Source organism: Myotis myotis, unplaced genomic scaffold (genome assembly GCF_014108235.1).
Source record: "Myotis myotis isolate mMyoMyo1 unplaced genomic scaffold, mMyoMyo1.p scaffold_m19_p_2, whole genome shotgun sequence".
Classification (NCBI taxonomy): domain Eukaryota; kingdom Metazoa; phylum Chordata; class Mammalia; order Chiroptera; family Vespertilionidae; genus Myotis; species Myotis myotis.
In genome coordinates this window covers 170,135,532-170,147,510 of record NW_023416324.1, presented here as the reverse complement: position 1 = coordinate 170,147,510, position 11,979 = coordinate 170,135,532, and positions in this window count along the sequence as shown.

Here is an 11,979-nt window from a genome sequence, read left to right as displayed (position 1 = left end):
GATTAGTTGGGAAACCAAAGTTCTTTTCATTCCTTCTTACATTTCTTCCTGCATTCTTTTTTCTTTTCCTTACTCCTGCATTCCCTTTTCTCCCTTCCTTCCTTCCTCCATATTGCTCTTCCTTTTTTCTTTCCATCAAACATTTAAGTGCCTGCTATGTAGCAGTCATTTTGTGAGACACTGAGAATCTATACTAATAAAAGGGTAATATGCTGATTAGGGCAGATGTCCATCTGGATAAAGCCATAGTGGCTGTGAGGTCAGGGCTCAGGGAGCTGTGGGCTCAGGCAGCCATGGGCTCAGGCAGCTGTGAGGCCCAGGGCTCAGGCAGCCATGAACCCTAGTGGCTGCAAGGTCCGGGGATCAGGCCTCACTGACACTGTGGCTGGCAGTGGCAGCAGCAGCGGGGTGATGGGGGCAGCACCTTCCCCTGATTAGCCTGGTTGCCTCCCTCAGAGGGAGGCCAGACTGAAGCTTAGGCCAGACTGGGGGATGTCCTACAGCTGTCAGTAGGACATCCCCTGAGGGCTCCCGGACTGTGAGAGGGGGCAGGCCGGGGTGAGGGACGCCCCCCCCCCCCGTGCATGAATTTTTGTGCACTGAGCCTCTAGTATATAATATATGATTTCTATTCTAATGTAGTGAAGGAGAGAGACCTGTAAAATATTGCAATGCAACATGTGCCCAGTGATAAGGGAGCACAGAAGAAGAAACTAACTGTGCTGGTAGTCAGGGAAGATTTCTCAGAGAAGGTAACATGTGAGCTTGCCAGGTACCAGGATGTAGGAGTTTTCCAGGGAGGAAAAAGTCTGAGAGGAGCATTCCAAGGAGATGGAATAGCATGTTCATTGACTTGAGAACAGGGAGGAACACAGACCACTCAGGAGTTAGATGGAAAGGAATGCATCTTAAACTGTTAAGTTTCATGACCAGAGCTGTGTTTTTCAAAGGATAGTATTGGGGATTAGGGTAAGGGTTTCAGAAGCTCTCTTTTACACAGTTATGAGGTCCAGTGGCTTGCCCTGATATCCTTCAATCCTCAAGATAAGCATTCAAATTGCAGACTGGCTGGTCCTTCCTTTCCACACCCTCTCCTCCTGGTGATCATCATATGCCAGGGTTTTACAAATTACATCGGTTCTCTGCTCTGTTGTCACTAATAAAGATATTCATACTTTTTAGATCACATATCCAAGTATTGAACTTGATAAATAAGATCACAATATATTTCAGCATGGACTTCCAAAAAAAAAGCCCATAGTTCAGTTTAGTTATTCCCAGAAACTATATGATGTATTCAGGAGCAACCAAGATCAAACTCAAGGATGCTTGGTTATATGAAGCACACTGGATAAAATTTAAAGAAGAATGAGCCTTAAATTAATAGTTTTCAAACCTCCCTATAGAACTCAGTCATTCATAACTTTCTTATCCTTCATAACCACTGAGACACACATGAGTCAATTGTAACAATTTCTGTCCCTTACTAAGTGTCAATCGCTATAAACGTAACTGCCTGTGTGGAGTTTCTCCTGGCTACATGCCTGGGTGCTTTTTGGTGAAGAAGGAAAAGAAGGAGAGAGAGAAAGAGAGAGAGAGAGAGAGAGAGAGAGAGAGAGAGAGAGAGAGAGAGAGAGAGAGAGAGAGAGAGGAAACTTATTTTGTTGAGCTTGGCATCTGGTGCTTTTAACTAGGGATAAATTTAATGTCCTTTTACTACAAGCACAGTGTAGCTTTACCTCTAAAATTATAATGCAGTGACATTTTGGTGAACAGGCCGTTTTGAACATTTGTGCCTTAAGGTGTTTATTGAAGCTTTATGAAAACGGGTTTTTCTCAATATCCTTAAAGTCACTTCTACACTTTATAAAGTTTCTCTGTAGGAGAGAATTTATAATGTTTTTAAATCCTCAGATATAGCTGCTTTCCAGGCCTTAAAACTCTTAAGCCACTCAATGTGCCTTGGTATATGGTATTAGAAATACTTTTAAAGTTTGTGATGTTGTCAACTAGAAAGCCTTTGGGGGAAATTTAATAGTCTGACTGTGTCATTTGCCATACAACTTCATTGGAATTCTTAAACCATAGCTGAAAAAAGCCTTCTATTACTTTTAGTCTCCCTCCCCTCCACCTCAGACACCATTTAGAACTTTAATAAAGGTGGTGGGTAAAACAGCCTTTCCATTTTTTAAGTTGCAGGAAACTTTGTAGTTTTTGAGGTTTAACACAATGTGTATTCCTAAATTTGCACTGATCACTACGATAATGAATATGGAAAACAGTCTTTTGTATTGATGCATTTTGTACCTCCCTTCAATAAAAGCATAACAGCCATAGAAATTATTTAAAAAAACAAAACAAAAAAACCCCAAACTCATTCTGGTATTTAAAACTATATGGACTATACTCAGCAGATAGAAAATGTGTCCAAAGTCTCTGAAGACTCTTTTTTTCATAATGCTTTGAAATCAATTTTCTACCCTAATGATATTCTTCAGCTCTGGCCCAATGGAAGACTCTGCTTGGAGGGCTTGCCTTGCTCTAGGAAGTAAATATGGTTCATTTCTGATACTGATATGCTTTGCATGTGCCAGGCCTCCCTATGTGATCTGTACTGTACCAGCAATGTTTTAAAATGACCAAAATGATCACATTCGATGATAACATTAGACAAAGTCAGGAATGATCAAATTCAATAGCTAAGCAATCCCAAGGGTGCAAAATTCTCTAAACTCTGAGCCTGTGTTTACAAGTAAGTGACAAAAGAAACTCTATAAATACAATGTAGCTTTACTTTAAAAAATTGTATGTTTATGGTAATAGGACTTCAACATCCTACTCTGAGATCTCTTATAACACACTAGGGGCCCCATGCACAAAATTCATGCAAGGGTAGGCCTTCCTTACCCTGGCTGCCAGCACTGGCTTCTCTCTAGCACCCAGGACCTGGGCTTCCCTCCCATCCCAGCCCTGGCTTCATCCTGAAGGTCGTCCAGAAGGAAGTCCGATCTAATTAGCATATCATGCTTTTATAATTATAGATTTGCAGGTTTGGCCAGAGAAGTAATTTAGTTCTCAAAGGTTCTGGACCAAGATGCTGGATGATATTTTCTTGAACTTGGATGTCAGTGAGACCTGGACCTGAGACTGGTAACCTGCTTTAAAGTCTCTGGTCTTCCACTTTCTAAGTGGATGACTTGAGCCCAGGAGCCTTCTCTCTCAGGACCTCAGTTTCCTCATATGGAAAATGGGATAATTGTTCCAGGCCCTCCCAACTCACATTACTGTTGGAAGGATCAAATGAGATCATAAGTTTAAAATACCTTGTAAACAGATCATAAAATCTATAAAAATGTGAGGGGTAGTATTATGAGTAGATCTAAAAGGTTATAAATATTTCAGAAGGAAATATTCAGTACTCAAAGCATATGGTTAAAGCTAGGTACTAATTTGTGCATCAGACCTGGCTCCCAGGCATTGGTGCACAGACTCACATATTCCCATTCTCTGAGAGGGGTTGTTCTTCCAAGGTGCTTCCCCATGGCTGCAGTTATTATAGTTGCCTGTTGGCCTGTCTGCATCTTCGGTGAGTCTGTAAGTCCTGTGAGAGTAAGGATCCCCCACATTGTGACTGTCTGGCGCAATGGTAACTGTACAGCGTTTAAGGATAGGCAACTTGGGTTGGTCCTAATGCCAGTCCTGGCTTTGCCACTTATTTTGTGACTTAAGGCAAATTACTGAACCTCTTTAAGTCTTAGTTTTCTCTTCTGTAGCATGAAATAAATAAATATGCCTACCTCATAGTGACCTTAAAAAGATGAGATGAATCAATATAGTTGTCCCCACTTATCCATGGTTTTGTTTTTTGCAGTACCAGTTACCTGGGACCAATCTCTATTCAAAAATATTTAATGGAAAATTTTAGAAATAAATATTTCCTAAGTTTTAAATTTGTGTTATTCTGAATAGTGTGATGAAATCTTGCTTTGTCCCAATAGGGACATGAATCCTCCCTTTGTACAGGGCCTCCAATGCTACATATTGCCCACCTGTTGGACCCTTAGTAGCCCTCTTAGTGATCAGAGGTACCACAGTGCTTGCGTTCAGGTAACTCTTGTTTTACTTGATAATGGCCCCAAAGCACAAGAGTAGTGATGCTGAAAATTTGAATATGCCAAAGGAAAGCCATAAAGTGCTTCCTTCAAGTGAAAAAGTGTGTGTATAGGACAAAACAGTATCTGTAGGATTCAGTATTATCCACAGTTTCAGCATCCATTGGGAGTCTTGGAATGCACTTCCCATGGATAAGGGGGGGAGGGGATTGCTACTGTAATGTCAAGTGCTTAATATAAAACCTGGAACATAGAAAATGCTCAAGAAATACTGGGTATTTATTATCATTAATACCATTGTTCTCTCCTTTATATTGTCAGTGCCTAAACAGTTATATGCTAAACAATGAATGGGTTATTGAAAGAATTCCAAAAAAAGTCCCTATCAGCAGATACTTGAATCTTAATGATTAGGAAAAAATGAAAAACGATTGAGTTATGTGGGCTAGGTTTTCAAACCTTAGAAATATTTCTATTTTTTTTATTTCTACTGCTGGAAATTTGTAGTATTGATACAGCACTTTAGAGTTTACAAATAATTTTCAAGGCCAGTATCTTATTGGATTCCTTCATCAGCCCTGTGGGCAAGTTGTTAGTATACTATCCACTTCACAGTTAGGTTCATGGAGGTACAGAGAGGGGAAATGTCTTGCCCACCTGGCACACATCTGTAAGTAGAAGCACTAAAATTAGATTTTTTCTGGCTCATTGTTTTTTCTTCCTCCTGGAAACAGATCCAAGGCTAGTCTACCCCAGGACTGCGTCTCTGGTAGTGGTCAAGGAGACCATTCTGGAGAAGAGCCTGGTTTGTCTCTCTGACCATAACAACCAAAATTAAGAGAGCAGCTCCTAGGCTTCTAGATTTCTTATAGTAATCCATTAAGAATCTCTTACCTATGGGTTTAATTAAACTCAGTGAAGCTCATTATTAGTTCTGCTTGTACTTTGGTTTTAAATCCTAATTTCCTTGGCACACTGGGCTTCACCATCACTGTGCTGTGTTTTATTTTTTTATTTTTATTTTTTTTTCCCTCTTATGAGAGCTAAGATGATACAACCCATCCTTGCTTAGAAGATGAAAACCTTATGCCCTGAAGGTCTTTCAACCTAGGTCATTTAAGCAAGCCAGACATAAAAGGGTAATTACACCATTACTCAACCTCATAGATCCTCCAGATTGCTGGCAGAGAAAAGCATTTCTCTCGATAAATCTGAAACCCCTGATAATTTTCTCCAAGGAATTACCAGCAGGTTGCAAAACCAGCATGGTTACCCAGGGCCTGACCTTTTCTCCAGTCCCATTCTCTTCTATCTCTCTTCAGCATTGCATCCTTTTGGCAATCTTTTCTCCTGTGTTTCTTGAGACCCAATATTACTCTGGTTCTTCTCCACCTCCATTCTGGCCTTCTTCAGTTCTTTTGCAGCCTCAGAACTTTGGACATTTCCCTAAGTCTAAGCCTGTGTCCTCTATTTTCTCTTCTTTATCTCCTCTCATCAGCCCCGGTATAAGCACTTGTGGTGAGCACTGGGTATACAAAGACAAATGAAGCATAGAATCTAATCTCAAGAAGCCAACAGTCTGGTAGAGGGGAGCTAGAATGTGGGAACAAAGACCTCTACGTCTAATGAACTATTAGTGCTTTGATAGGGCTGGTTGTGGCTTGAATGGAGGAAAAATACAGTAATGGGGAAGGATAGAAATGTCTCTATGGAAAGAATCTTCTGAGGTCTCTTAGAAGTAAGTACTTTGCATTTGGATAAGAAAAGTAGGGATATTTGAGATAAGAACTCAATTTGTACAAAGAAACCAAAGGGGAGGGGAGAACCTTGGAGTTTTGTTTTCTAACTCTATAATGTCTAAATAATATTTATCTTGCAATGTTTATGGGAACATTGGCAATAATGTAGATAAAGTAGAGCAAGCATGTCAAACTCAAAGGCTAAGATGGGCCAAATAAACAAGGTTTAAGTTTATGTGGGCTACAAAAAAAACAACAAAAGCTTCAATTTTCATAGAAATGTAGGTTTATTTTGATAGAGACATACTGAATACAAAGGGCTAAAATAAATGAGTAATCATTAACATAAAATAATAGAACATTTTAATAAAAATTAATATTTTTCTCGAACATTAACTTACCAGACACTGAATAACTACACAAATTAATAAGCATAACGCAAATAAACCTATTTTTCTTGTTCTCCGAAAGCGAAATATTTCCTGTTATGCACACCAAACAAGTTAATACAAAACTAATGACGTGGCAATCGGCTGCTAAAATATTTGCTGCTAGTATTAGTGGAGAAAAATGGTGCGCCTGCGTGTAAGGCACATAAGGGAAATGAATGCAACACAACTATAGTAATCAGTCATTAGCGAATGTTGTAGTTTGTTATTAATAATTATGTATAACAGGATATTGTAAAATTGAATCACAAAATTTTTATTAAAACATTTCTTACATACCATTATATTGGCTAGGCCGCAAAAATATTCGTTGTGAGCCGCACGTGGCCGTGGGCTGCAAGTTTGACATGCTTGAAGTAGAGCCTGGAACTTAAAAGTCAATGAATGGCAAATAATAATAAGACATTTTTTTCTTATTTCTCTCTCTCTCTCTTTCATTCTCTCTCTGTAAGAAGATGGCATTGGACTAGAACAGTGGTCGGCAAACTGTGGCCCCTTGAGTGTGGCTCTTCCACAAAATACCATGTGCAGGCACACACGTACAGTGCGATTGAAACTTCGTGGCCACACTCAAGGGGCCAAAGAGCCGCATGTGGCTCGCGAGCCACGGTTTGCCGACCACGGGACTAGAAGATTTCTGAAGACCTTTCTGGTTCTGATATCCCAAGATGCCTTAAAATTCTACAGGGAAATTGAACAATGAACAGTGCAATCTGTTTTTCTGCATACATTCTCCTAATGGTGGCCAAGCCTCAGCACTCTGTCTCCTCTCAACAAACAAGGCATTGATGCTCTAAGGACCATCAGGGTTACTGACAAGCAAATGCTGCCTCATTAGGTGTATTTCACGGTTGCATGGACTGTCTGGTTTTGTGTTGTTTTGCTTTACACATAGGCTCAGTTTGTCTTCGGTACTTGACTGTAAACTCCTTGAAACAAGGATGGGTGTCACTGGATTTAGAGCAGGAGACCAAGATTCCTGCCTGGCTATCAGTGCCTCGGCAAATAAGCCACTATTTTCTCATGTATTAAATAGGGAGCATGATAATGGCCAATGTTTGGAATTTTTATGGTATTCACATGAGATAATGCATATGATGGTACTTTATAAACAACTAAGCATTATAAGATAGGAATTTTATATTACATTAGCCTGCACTTGTATTGACCAGGACTCTTTCGGTTGAAACTAACAGAAACTCAATTCAAAGTAGGTTTCAAAAATTCTCCTTTGGGGCGCATAGCTGAATAATTGTAAGTATCAAGTAAGAAAATCAGAACTATGCTTCTCTTCTATCAGCTATGCTTTTCTCTGTGTTAGCTTTTCTATCAGGCATTTCTTTTTCTTGGTGATTTTTAGCAGCTGTATGTTTATATCAGTTTAAAAAGGTTAACCAAAAGTGCTTTTTTTGTTTTTATCTCCACATAATTTTGGCAGAAATTCCACAATTGACTCAATAGACTGACAGGGGCATGTGCCCATCTCTAACTCAGCCAGGTGAGAGACACTGATTGGCCAAGCCTGGATTTGTTTTACAAGTGAACGTAGAGGAGTAAGGTCAGTTCCTCATAACCAGATGAAGAGTAGGAAGGTGGCTCTCTAAAGGAAAAGTAAAGTGCTGTTGAGAATAGGTGCTGTAAAGGCCAAGATGACAGAGATGCACTGTCAGCGTGGCAGGCTTTTCAATCAAAGCTACAAGATCTTAAAAGGGCAGATGCTCTATGTGGTTGTACTAGGCTGCATATCTTGAGACAATGCTATGATAAATCAGAATCTGTGTTGCATGAGGAATAGTATCAATTCACTCAACCACAAATCTAAAGGAAGACAGGTTGTGAAACGTTCCGAAGCAGGCATATTCATAGGACTTATATTGGGAGTCTAACCAATGTGCAATTGCTATGATTTTGTTGATTTCAAACTAGCCTATTTTTCTTTTACTGGCATTGGTGAGTATGAGAGCAAGAGGAACAGAGAAAGTTCTGAGACCAGTTTTTTTTTTTTTTTTTAAACAAAATTTCTTAAAATAAAACATTTACTCATTTGAATACCTGTCTGAGAGAAGGAGGGCCTCTGAGGAGTTCATTCCAGGACAAGCTCAGCTATGGAGCCAGGCTGCCGAGAGGCAGGAAAGGGCAGAGCCTACAGCCACAGCAGTGTATTGTCTCCTGCCAGCTGGGCTGCTCCCTCCTCCCTCGAGCTTCCAGGCAGCGGGGCCTCCTGACCTTTGGTGTCCTTTCTGGTGCACACGATTGGGAGCTTATTTGGGTGCCTGTGTTCCTCAGTCTTAGCTCTGGTGGCAGTTGGCTATATTTGTCGGCAGTCACTGGACAGAAACTAGCAAGAGACTCAGGAAATGCTGGACACTAAGGAACTAAAGTTCTCCCACCTCTCCTTCTCCTCCCCTTCCCTACTACCTTCACTTTCTTCTTTCCCCCCCAACTTTTTCTCCTGTCTCCTCCCCCCATTTGCCCCTTCTACAAGGATAAAATCTCTTCTAAGACATTCTTAATGTCTTAATTATGGACAAAGCCCTTGTCAGGGGAAGATATTGAGACAAATAAAATGCAAATCTGTCTTTAAACTTTCATTATAATAGAGGGAGCACCCCACTGACAACAAACTCCAGGAAGGCAGTGGTGCCCACCCCCAACTTCCCCTGCCAAGGCACATCTGGTAGTTTTGGAGTTCAGAACAGAAGTAATTTGTGCTGGGGGATTCATGGACTGTTTTCTGAAGGAGGTTTTATTTGAGTTAGGTCTTGAAGGCCACTCACTGAAAAAAAACAAGTCAACCTAGAAAATAAGCAATGTGGGTACAGCCACACGAATGGTTCAAGCTTAATGCCCAATATTACATAGTTTGACAATGGACTATAGTCCTTCACTCAGAACTTGATTAATTTTAGTTTATACAAACTGCTAATCAATTTGGTTACCTACAAATATGAGACCAAAACCAGCAAATCAGAAGTGGAAAAGGGACTGCCATAGGCAGGCTACTGAAAATGGAGGGAAGTACAAAGCTAATGTCTTGGTAAAAAGAGAGGAGACAGAAAAACAAGACAGGTCCCAGAGAATAAAAAAATCACAGCTGTCTGAGCATGGAAGTCAAGCAGTTCTTTAAATTTGGAGTGTCCTCCAGAATGTTATCCTACATTAGAGTTCAGTGAAGTCAGTAGCGGCCTATTGTCCCCACCACCCCCACAAAGGCTAGATTATATTGTTTATGCTTTTACAATATAGACAAATGCATAATTGATTTTAGAAAGAGTTCCATCCTGATTGAGTTACAAAAATTGTATTTAAACCATAAACCTTCAGCATTTGGAATACTACATCTTAGAGAAGGAGCAATTTGGTTTGAATTTAAATAAATCCAAAAGTACTGTGGGCCCTTTTATGTCCTACACCCCTTTTCCAGTCTCCTGCTTATCATCTCTGTGCCTCATTCCTAAGGCCTTTCCCCCACCCCCCAACTTTGTCTTTCAGCAGCTCCCACCTAGCTGCTGTGGGTCCCTCTTCCATAGCATTTCCAGTATGACAGTGAGAGGTCAGATGTGGTGGTGGGCGGGGGGTGGTGGAAATCCCTGAGGCAGGGCCCAGAGACTTGGGCTCTGGGCTGGGCTTCCCACCTAAGAGCTGGAGATTTTAGAGTCATCACTTTCATTTGAATCCACTTGGAAAAATGGGGATAATAACTCCTATTTATGGAGTTGTTAAAACCAAAGACATTAATGGATGTGAGACTGACAAACTGACGAGTGGTTTCATTCTCAGTCCACCCACTGCACTTCTAACTGCCCTACTCCTAGTTGTCACCGGCATGCCCTTCTGTCTTCCTCATTTGTGTGTTCACTTTGACTTGAGGCGGTGTTTTTATTGTTTTCTTTTTATTTTGTTCTGGTCTTTTTGCACCTCCCTGAAACAGGCTATGCTCACTGGCTTTGCAGCTCTGTTGGGCAGGGAACAACAGTGGGGAGGGGTACCATTCCTATGACTAGGGTGTGAATAGGAGCCTCAAAGGTTGTGTGATGCAGGGACCCTGGCCAAAGCGCCCAGCATACTGCTGTTTCTACAACTATTAACCATTAGTGGATCTCTTTTCTATTAATATCTGAACCCTGTCCTGGGCACAAAATATTGTAGAATACTGGATTCTGGGCCCTGAATTAAACATTTTGGAGTCTATTATTCAGCTCTAGGCTGAGCTCTCAGCCTCCCATTTCATGTTGGATTGGACTGTAACTGCTTATACCCTTGGCAGAATCTGTTGGCCATAGAGATCTTTTGATAAAGAGGAGTTCTGGGCTATCAGGATTTCAAAGTAGCAATAAGTAAACAACTTGGCAAGCCTGGAGCTTAGCCTTTGGTGTTTTAATCCCCAAATCTTTGAAAATGGAGACATCTTAACAGCCAGGCTTGAAAGTAAGTGAAAAATAATCACGAAGATCTCCTCTATGTCCCCTACCCAACCCTCCACGGCACTTCAGTCATTAAGGAGATTTCATAGCATCTCTGAAATCTTGTAGTCTAAGCTCTACTTGCTCCTTGATGGGTGTCAGTTTCCTCATCTTCATATTGGGACTAGTCATATTCAATTCTCAGGTTTACTAAAGAGATGTCACAAGAAAGCATCTAAGCACAGAGCCTGACCTTTGTTATGTGCTCTGAAATGGCATCTGGGTAGCAGCCCACCTCTCTCACCCTGTGAAATTGTTTTCATTGTTGGATAACTCAGACATCGAATTGTCTATCTTACAATGGGATTTTAAAAAATCTATTTCTGTGTAAGGTTCACCTAAGAGAACCTTGAGCAAGGATGAGGTGCTTTCCCATTTTCCTGGCTGCCCCACTAGTGAGGGTAGACATCAGAGGGCCCCGTGGGCAGAGGGTCGAGGAGCCAGACAAGCCTCTATGGTTATGCACTTATTTATTTCCTTATTTATTACTTTTGCAGCTAACATTTTTACAATCAAGTTATTTTGTGGTTTATTTTCAAAGTGCATTGTGAGCCAAGTTTGCTTTAAATGTGCTATGAGCTAGAAGAGGATTGCATAGAAGAGCCCAGAGAGAGGTGAGGGGAGGGCAGGAGAGCAGTTACAAAAACATCATATAATTGATATATCTGCTAATGATCCTTTCCTTATAATCAAGCTACCCAAGGGAGATGGAAAAATGGAAACTGAAAAAGCATCATAGACCTATGAGTAGCAGCATGAACAGACCCTGCAAGCTCAGAAGTGAATGCAAAGGGGCTGGCCCTGGGGACTTTGGTAGGGGGGATGGCGACCTAGGAGCAAGCTCTGCTCCTACTTACAGACTCCTAAACACCCAAATAGCATTTTTTTAAGGCCTTGGGGAAAGAGTAGAGGTGATTATAAAGGAATGATAGACAATGAATCAATTCATAAATATTACTAAGGGGTTTATTATAATTAGTTTTTCAAGATTTTAAGAAAAACAAAATTTCCATTTTCAGAGATGAGCTGAAATGGGAGTCTAGGGACATGCTGCCAGAAGCTGCTTTTTTCTTTAACTCTGTTCTTCATTGCTCACCCCAGGCAACAGTGGATTTCTGAGAGGATGCTTGTAGTTTGGTGGAGCCCATTTTGACAGTATTCAAGTTTGTTCTTGTAGTATTCCATCTGGTGGTTCCCAAACCACTTTCCTTTTTTA